Source organism: Schistocerca serialis, chromosome 10 (assembly GCF_023864345.2).
Source record: "Schistocerca serialis cubense isolate TAMUIC-IGC-003099 chromosome 10, iqSchSeri2.2, whole genome shotgun sequence".
Classification (NCBI taxonomy): domain Eukaryota; kingdom Metazoa; phylum Arthropoda; class Insecta; order Orthoptera; family Acrididae; genus Schistocerca; species Schistocerca serialis.
Window position 1 is genome coordinate 188,362,962 of NC_064647.1, and position 7,347 is coordinate 188,370,308.

Genomic DNA, 7,347 nt, shown 5'->3' on the forward strand with positions numbered 1-7,347 from the left:
CGTATGCAGTCCTGATTGTGGCGCTCACCTGCACAGCGCCAAACACGCATACGACCATCATTGGCACCAAGGCAGAAGCGACTCTCATCGCTGAAGACGACACGTCTCCATTCGTCCCTCCATTCACGCCTGTCGCGACACCACTGGAGGCGGGCTGCACGATGTTGGGGCGTGAGCGGAAGACGGCCTAACGGTGTGCGGGACCGTAGCCCAGCTTCATGGAGACGGTTGCGAATGGTCCTCGCCGATACCCCAGGAGCAACAGTGTCCCTAATTTGCTGGGAAGTGGCGGTGCGGTCCCCTACGGCACTGCGTAGGATCCTACGGTCTTGGCGTGCATCCGTGCGTCGCTGCGGTCCGGTCCCAGGTCGACGGGGACGTGCACCTTCCGCCGACCACTGGCGACAACATCGATGTACTGTGGAGACCTCACGCCCCACGTGTTGAGCAATTCGGCGGTACGTAGACCCGGCCTCCCGCATGCCCACTATATGCCCTTGCTCAAAGTCCGTCAACTGCACATACGGTTCACGTCCACGCTGTCGCGGCATGCTACCAGTGTTAAAGACTGCGATGGAGCTCCGTATGCCACGGCAAACTGGCTGACACTGACGGCGGCGGTGCACAAATGCTGCGCAGCTAGCGCCATTCGACGGCCAACACCGCGGTTCCTGGTGTGTCCGCTGTGCCGTGCGTGTGATCATTGCTTGTACAGCCCTCTCGCAGTGTCCGGAGCAAGTATGGTGGGTCTGACACACCGGTGTCAATGTGTTCTTTTTTCCATTTCCAGGAGTGTATTTATTGGCTATGAACTGCAGATTAAAACCGAAGAAACTCCAAAATATACAGGAATTTAGAGAGATGCGACAGGGATAAACTGAAAGTACCAAGGGTTTCCGAGGGAGCATTAGGGAACGGCTGACAAAACCTGAGGAAAGGAATACAGTGTTGCAGGTTTCACCATTAACGTCCGAAGTGCCGTAGAAGAAGAATGAATAGCTTTGAGAGATGAAATAGTGAAGGCAGCAAAGGAACAAGTAGTTAAAAAAAACGAGGGATCGTAGAAATCCTCGGGTAACACAAGAGATACTGAATTTAATGGGTGAAAGAAGAAAATATAAAAATGCAATAAATGAAGCAGGTAAAAATGAATACAAACGTCTAAAAAATGAAGTCGACAGGAAGTGCAAAATGGCTAAACAGGAATGGCTAGAGGATAAATTCAAGGATGAAGAACCATACATCACAGGAAAATGAAAGAGACCTTTGGTGAAAAGAGAACCACCTGTATTAATATCAAGAGCTCAGATGGAAACCCAGTCCTAAGCAAAGAAGGGAATGCAGAAACGTGTAAGGATTATATAGAGAGTCTATACAAGGGAAAAGTACCTGAGGGCAATGTTATGGAAATGGAAGTGGACGTAGATCAAGGAGAGAAGGGAGATATAATACTGCGTGAAGAATTTGACAAAGCACTCAAAGATTTAAGTGAAAACAAGGCCCCGGGAGCAGACAACAGAACTACTAATAGCCTTGGGAGAGCCAGCCATGACAAAATCCTTCCATCTAGTGAGCAAGTTGTATGAGACAGGCGAAATACCCTCAGACTTCAAGAAGAATATAATAATTCCAATTCCAAAGCAACCAGATCCTTACAGATGTGAATATTACCAAATTATCAGTCTAATAAGTCACGGGTGGAAGATACTAACACGAATCCTTTATAGAAGAATGAAAAATCTGGTAGAAGCCGACCTCAGGGAAGATCAGTCTGGATTCCGGACAAATGTAGGAACATGCGAGGCAATACCGACGCTATAGCTTCTGATAGAAGAGAGTTTAAGTAAACGCAAACCTACGTTTATAGCCTTTTATAGACTTAGACGAAGCTTTTGACAGTGGTGACTGGAATATTCTCTTTCAAGTTCTGAAGATGGCAGGATAAAATACAGGGAGTGAAACGTTATTAACAACTTGTACAGAAACCAGATGGCAGTTATAAGAGTTGAGGGGCACGAAAGGGAAGCAGTGGTTGAGAAGGAAATGAGACAGTGTTGTAGCCTATCCCCGACAGTACTCAGTCTGTATGTTTATCAAGCAATAAAGACACAAAGATTCGGAGTAGGAATTAAAATCCAGGGAGAAGAAATAAAAACATTGAGGTATGCCGATGACATTGTAATTCTGTCAGAGACAGCAAAGGACTCGGAAGAGCAGTTGTACGGAATGGACAGTGTCTTGAAAAGAGGATATAAGATGAACATCAACAAAAGCAAAACAAGGATAATGGAATGTAGTCGAATTAAGTCGGGTGATGTTGAGGAAATGAGATTAGGAAATGAGACACTTAAAGTAGTAGGTGAGTTTTGCTATTTGGGGAGCAAAATAACAGATGATGATCGAAGTAGAGAGGATATAAAATGTAGACTGGCTATGGAAAGGAAAGCGTTTCTGAAGAAGAGAAGTTTATTAACATCGAGTGTTGTTTGAAGTGTCAGGTAGTCCTTTCTGAAAGTATTTATATGGAGTTTAGCCGTGTATGCAAATGAAAAATGGACGATAAACGGTTCAGACAAAAAGAGAATAGAAGCTTTTGAAATGTGATACTACACAAGAGTACTGAAGATTACATGGGTAGATCACGAAACTAATGAGGAAGTACTGAGTTGAATTGGGGAGAAGAGAAATTTGTGATACAAGCTGTCTAGAAGAACTTCTCATGGTTGGGATTCACAGTCATATAATATTTCCTAAAAGACATCATAGTCGCCGTTGACTGTATAAAATATTTATTGTTACTATTGCAATTTCGGCGTTATGGCCATTTTCAAGTAACACTGCAAACTTATCTAAACACAAAAATGCAAAAGTGAAGCTCAGGGCGTACATACATAAGTAACAAATTTTATCAGTAATCTGGTGTATTTTTCTGTAAAGAAAAGATTATGGACTATAACGAGGGAAGAAAAGCATACTCCAATGTATTTTATTTTTGTATGTTTTATAAATGAAATGTAGCCTCGACATTTCATTGTATCCGAAGCTTGTGATTTATTGTATCAATCTACTTCAACAGTAATTCACAGCATTGTACAGTTATTTTAGACACTTACCGAAAACATTTTAAACAATTTCGATGAAATAGTATACATATTTACTTAGCCCTGTTTGCTATAATAGAGCCTGGTTGAAAGATGCATCAAGTATTTGTGCGGAGGCATTGTGATGTTTTGTCAGAATTTGTGGTGCTGCACAGTGAATTGTATTGCTGGCGAGCGTTTTACTCCATTTATATTCGTAAAAGTTATTCGCATACAAAGTATTATATATCAGAGCTCTGTCTTCATCTCATTTACGAGTACTTAAGTCAATGTGACTGTTTATTAACAGATAACACATGTATTATCCCCTATTACGTTATACATAAATATTCCCATCCTATCCTACTGTCCATTACAATCATAGCACTATTTAGTAAGCTGTATGATGTCGACAGATGATAAGACTTTACGATATAAAGCTTATAAGTTGTATCCTTGGTGTGCACTATCTTTGCCACGTGCACAGGCAGTATCTTTAGTAACTGTATTTTCGCGCCAACTGACTTAGCTCCACATGTCGTCAGCGCACCTGAACTTGTATGTGTGTGAGATTATTAGAACGATGGTAACATCGACAGTTCAGTATATATTTAACAACATATTACGATGTAATAAGTGTTGTACTCATCGGATCTTGTGGGACTCTCACAGTCAGAAGGCTGCATTTTGACGACGGCATGTATTCATGTCAGGTAGTTTTATATCCCGACAGAATGTAAGTAAAGTATATTTATCTCCAATTTTTATAATTGAGCTGCTTTCTTAATGAAATGTTTGCTTACGTATGTATATACGCCCTGTGCTTCACTTCTGTATTTTTGTGTTTAGGTAACTTTGCAGTGTTAGTTGAAAATGGCCATAAGGCCGAAAATGCAATAGTAACAATAAATATTTTATACAGTCAACGGCGAGTATGATGTCTTTTAAGAAATGTCTAGAAGAAGGTTGGTAGGACACATTCTGAGGCATCAAGGGACCACCGATTTACTATTGGAGGGAAGCGTGGGGGGGGGGGGGGGTGAAAATCTTAAAAGGAGACCAAGGGAAGAATACAGTGAGCAGATTCAGAAGGATGTAGGCTGCAGTTCGTACTGGAGCTTGCACAGGATGGAGTAGCATGGAGAGCTGAATCAAACCAGTCTTTGGACTGAAGACCACAACAACAACACGGCTATTTAAACATAGCTGGCTGTCTGAGTGCGATGAAAAAAATGACCTGGGAAGCTGAGGGTTCAGCGCGAGGGGACACGCGGGGTTCGTCGACTCGCTCGTCACTCTCCCCCGCGTCCAACTCGCTGGTCCTACACGAACACTTGCCGACCTCGCAGCCGGCGAACGCGAATTCCTGCGCCCTTTTAAAAATTTCTCCAGCGGAGCGCAGTCGTACGGAACGGCGTTTATTCTGTAAAGTGAGAGACGCGAAAGAGATCACAGCAGGCGGAAAAAGCCGGAGCAGCGGCAGACTGAGCACAGTGGGGCGAAACGCGGAAAACCGAAAGCCGGGCGGGTCTCGGGAAGCGCAGCCCGTGTGCGGCCAGTCGCCAGTCGTAATTGGCGCCAGCCCGTTTTCACAGGCGTCCGCTTCCTTTGTTTTTTCGGCTCTTTTGTCAGCGTCCTCGGCAAGGCAAGCAGCGGCGCTGTGACCGAACGCGGCGGAAGTCGCGTATCGGAAAGCCATCCAAAAATTACAAGCTTCTGCCACTCCCTCAATGGTCACGCCTTTCATCGCCGCGGCGACTTTTGTGCTCGACGAAACAGGCGGGCGGAATGTCAAATATAATCACTGCGGCAAAAAAAAGAGAAAGAGCATTGGGCAGCCTGTGAGAACGGGGGACTTGGCAGTCGGCTACCCTGAGCCACTACTGCTTGCACAAAGCGCCTCTGGACGACTGTTTCTGCTCATTCCAGTGCCGGCAGTTACGAATTTGTGGAACCTCCAGTTGCTGGCACTGTAACGTTTGAGTTTCAGGGGAAATCTACCGTCCCCACGCTCTGATACACCGCCAGGTTCTGCATACACATCTACTAGACTTATATCTACATCTTCTAGCATGGCGTTTCAAAAATAGGGATGGCGGTTATTATATAGGTTTATTTCAACGCCACGTTAACCGGACACAGCTCAAAATAACGGGTTTGTGAAATAACCAGTTTTCGTTCTTTTTTTATTCTTGTTATACTGAAGCCGGCCGCGGTGGCCGAGCGGTTCTAGGCGCTTCAGTTTGGAACCGCGCGACCGCTGTGGTCGCAGGTTCGAACCCTGTCTCTGGCAGAGATGTGTGTGATGTCCTTACGTTAGTTAGGTTTAAGTAGTTCTAAGTCTAGGGGGACTGGTGACCTCAGATGTTAAGTCCCATAGTGCTCAGAGCCATTTGTTAAACTGAAGAGTAGGTCCCCACGACGACGCAGAAGTGCCGCAGCACGACGTGGCATGGACTCCTGTCTGAAGTAGCGCTGGACGGAATTGACACCATGGATCCTGCAGGGCTGACCATAAATCTGAGTACGAGAGAGTGGAGATCTCTTCTGAACAGCACGTTGCAAAGCATTCCGGATGTGCTCAAAAATGTTCATGTATGGGGACTATGGTGGCAAGCGGAAGTATTTAAACTCAGAAAGGGGTTCCTGGAGCCACTATATAGCAATTCTGGACGTTGGGATGTCACATTGCCCTGGTGGAATTGCCCAAGTCCGTCGGAACGCACAGTGGACATGAATGGATGCAGATAATCAGACAGGATGCTTATGGACGTATGGCCTAGCAAAGTAGTATCTAGACGTATCAGGGGTACCATATCACTCCCCTCACTCCAAGTGCGCACGCCTCACACCATTACAGAGCCTCCACAAGCTTGAATAGTCTCCTGCTGACATGCAGGGCCCATGGATTCATGAGGTTGTCTCCATACCCGTATACGTTCAGTCGCTATGTACAATTTGAAACGAGACTCGTCCGACCAGGCAACATGTTTCCACTCACCAACAGTCCAATGTCGGTGTTGACGGGCCCAGGCGAGGCGAAAAGCTTTGTGTCGTGCAGTCATCAAGGGTACACGAATGGGCCTTGGCTCCGAAAGCCCATATTGATGATGTTTCGTTCAATGGTTCGCATGTTGACGCTTGTTGGTGGCCCAGCATTCAAATGTGGAGCAATTTGCCGGAGGATTGCATTTGTGTCACGTTGAAAGATTCTCTTCAGTCGCCGTTGGTCCCAATCTTGCAGGATCTTTTTCCGGCCGCAGCGATGTCTTAGATTTGATGTTTTACGGGATTCCAGATATTCACGGTACACTACTGCAATGGTCGTACGGGAAAATCTTCACTTCACCGTTACCTCAGAGGTGCTGTATCCCATCGCTGGTGCGCCGACTGAAATACCTCTCTCAAACTGTCTTAAATCTTAATGACCTGGCATTGTAGCAGCAGTAACCGATCTAACAACTGCTCCATACACATGTCTTATATAAACGTAGCCGATCGCAGCGCCGTATTCTGCCTGCTTACAATCTCTGTATTTGAATACGCATGCCTATACCAGTTTCTTTGGCGCTTCAATGTATTTAATAAACGTAGAAACCGAAAACAGATTGAAAAATTTAGACTCTCTCTAATTCAATATAGGTCCGCAGCTCGTGGTCTCTGTATCACGGGGTCCCGGGTTCATTCCCGGCCGCGTTGGGGATTTTCTCAGCCCAGGGTCGGGTTTTTGTGTTGTCCTCATCATTTCATCATCATCCTCATCATTCGTGACAGTGTGGTGGTGGTGGTGGTTGGTGGTGGTTAGTGTTTAACGTCCCGTCGACAACGAGGTCATTAGAGACGGAGCGCAAGCTCGGGTTAGGGAAGGATTGGGAAGGAAATCGGCCGTGCCCTTTCAAAGGAACCATCCCGGCATTTGCCTGAAACGATTTAGGGAAATCACGGAAAACCTAAATCAGGATGGCCGGAGACGGGATTGAACCGTCGTCCTCCCGAATGCGAGTCCAGTGTGCTAACCACTGCACCACCTCGCTCGGTGTGACAGTGTCTAATTGGACTGTGTAAAAATTGGACTGTGCCAAAATTGGGACTTTGGAAGGCAGCTGATGACTGCGCTATTGAGCGCCCCACAAACCAAACATCACCATAACTTTCAATATACACGGACTCAAAATGTTTAACTAAATAGAGATATTTCTTTTGAAAGCCAGCCGGAACATGTATCGGATGTTGACCAGTAGCAAGTCTGTCCAGAGCCGTTTGCGCT

The 7,347-nt window shown here is 45.7% G+C and overlaps 1 non-coding gene across 1 annotated transcript; it reads right to left on the reverse strand.

Moving 5' to 3' along the window:
• Positions 1 to 7,041: 7,041 nt before the first annotated feature.
• On the reverse strand, positions 7,042 to 7,114 carry Trnaa-cgc (transfer RNA alanine (anticodon CGC)). Its single transcript has one exon. It is a non-coding gene; the product is annotated as a tRNA-Ala (tRNA).
• Between the last annotated feature and the right edge of the window lie 233 nt (positions 7,115 to 7,347).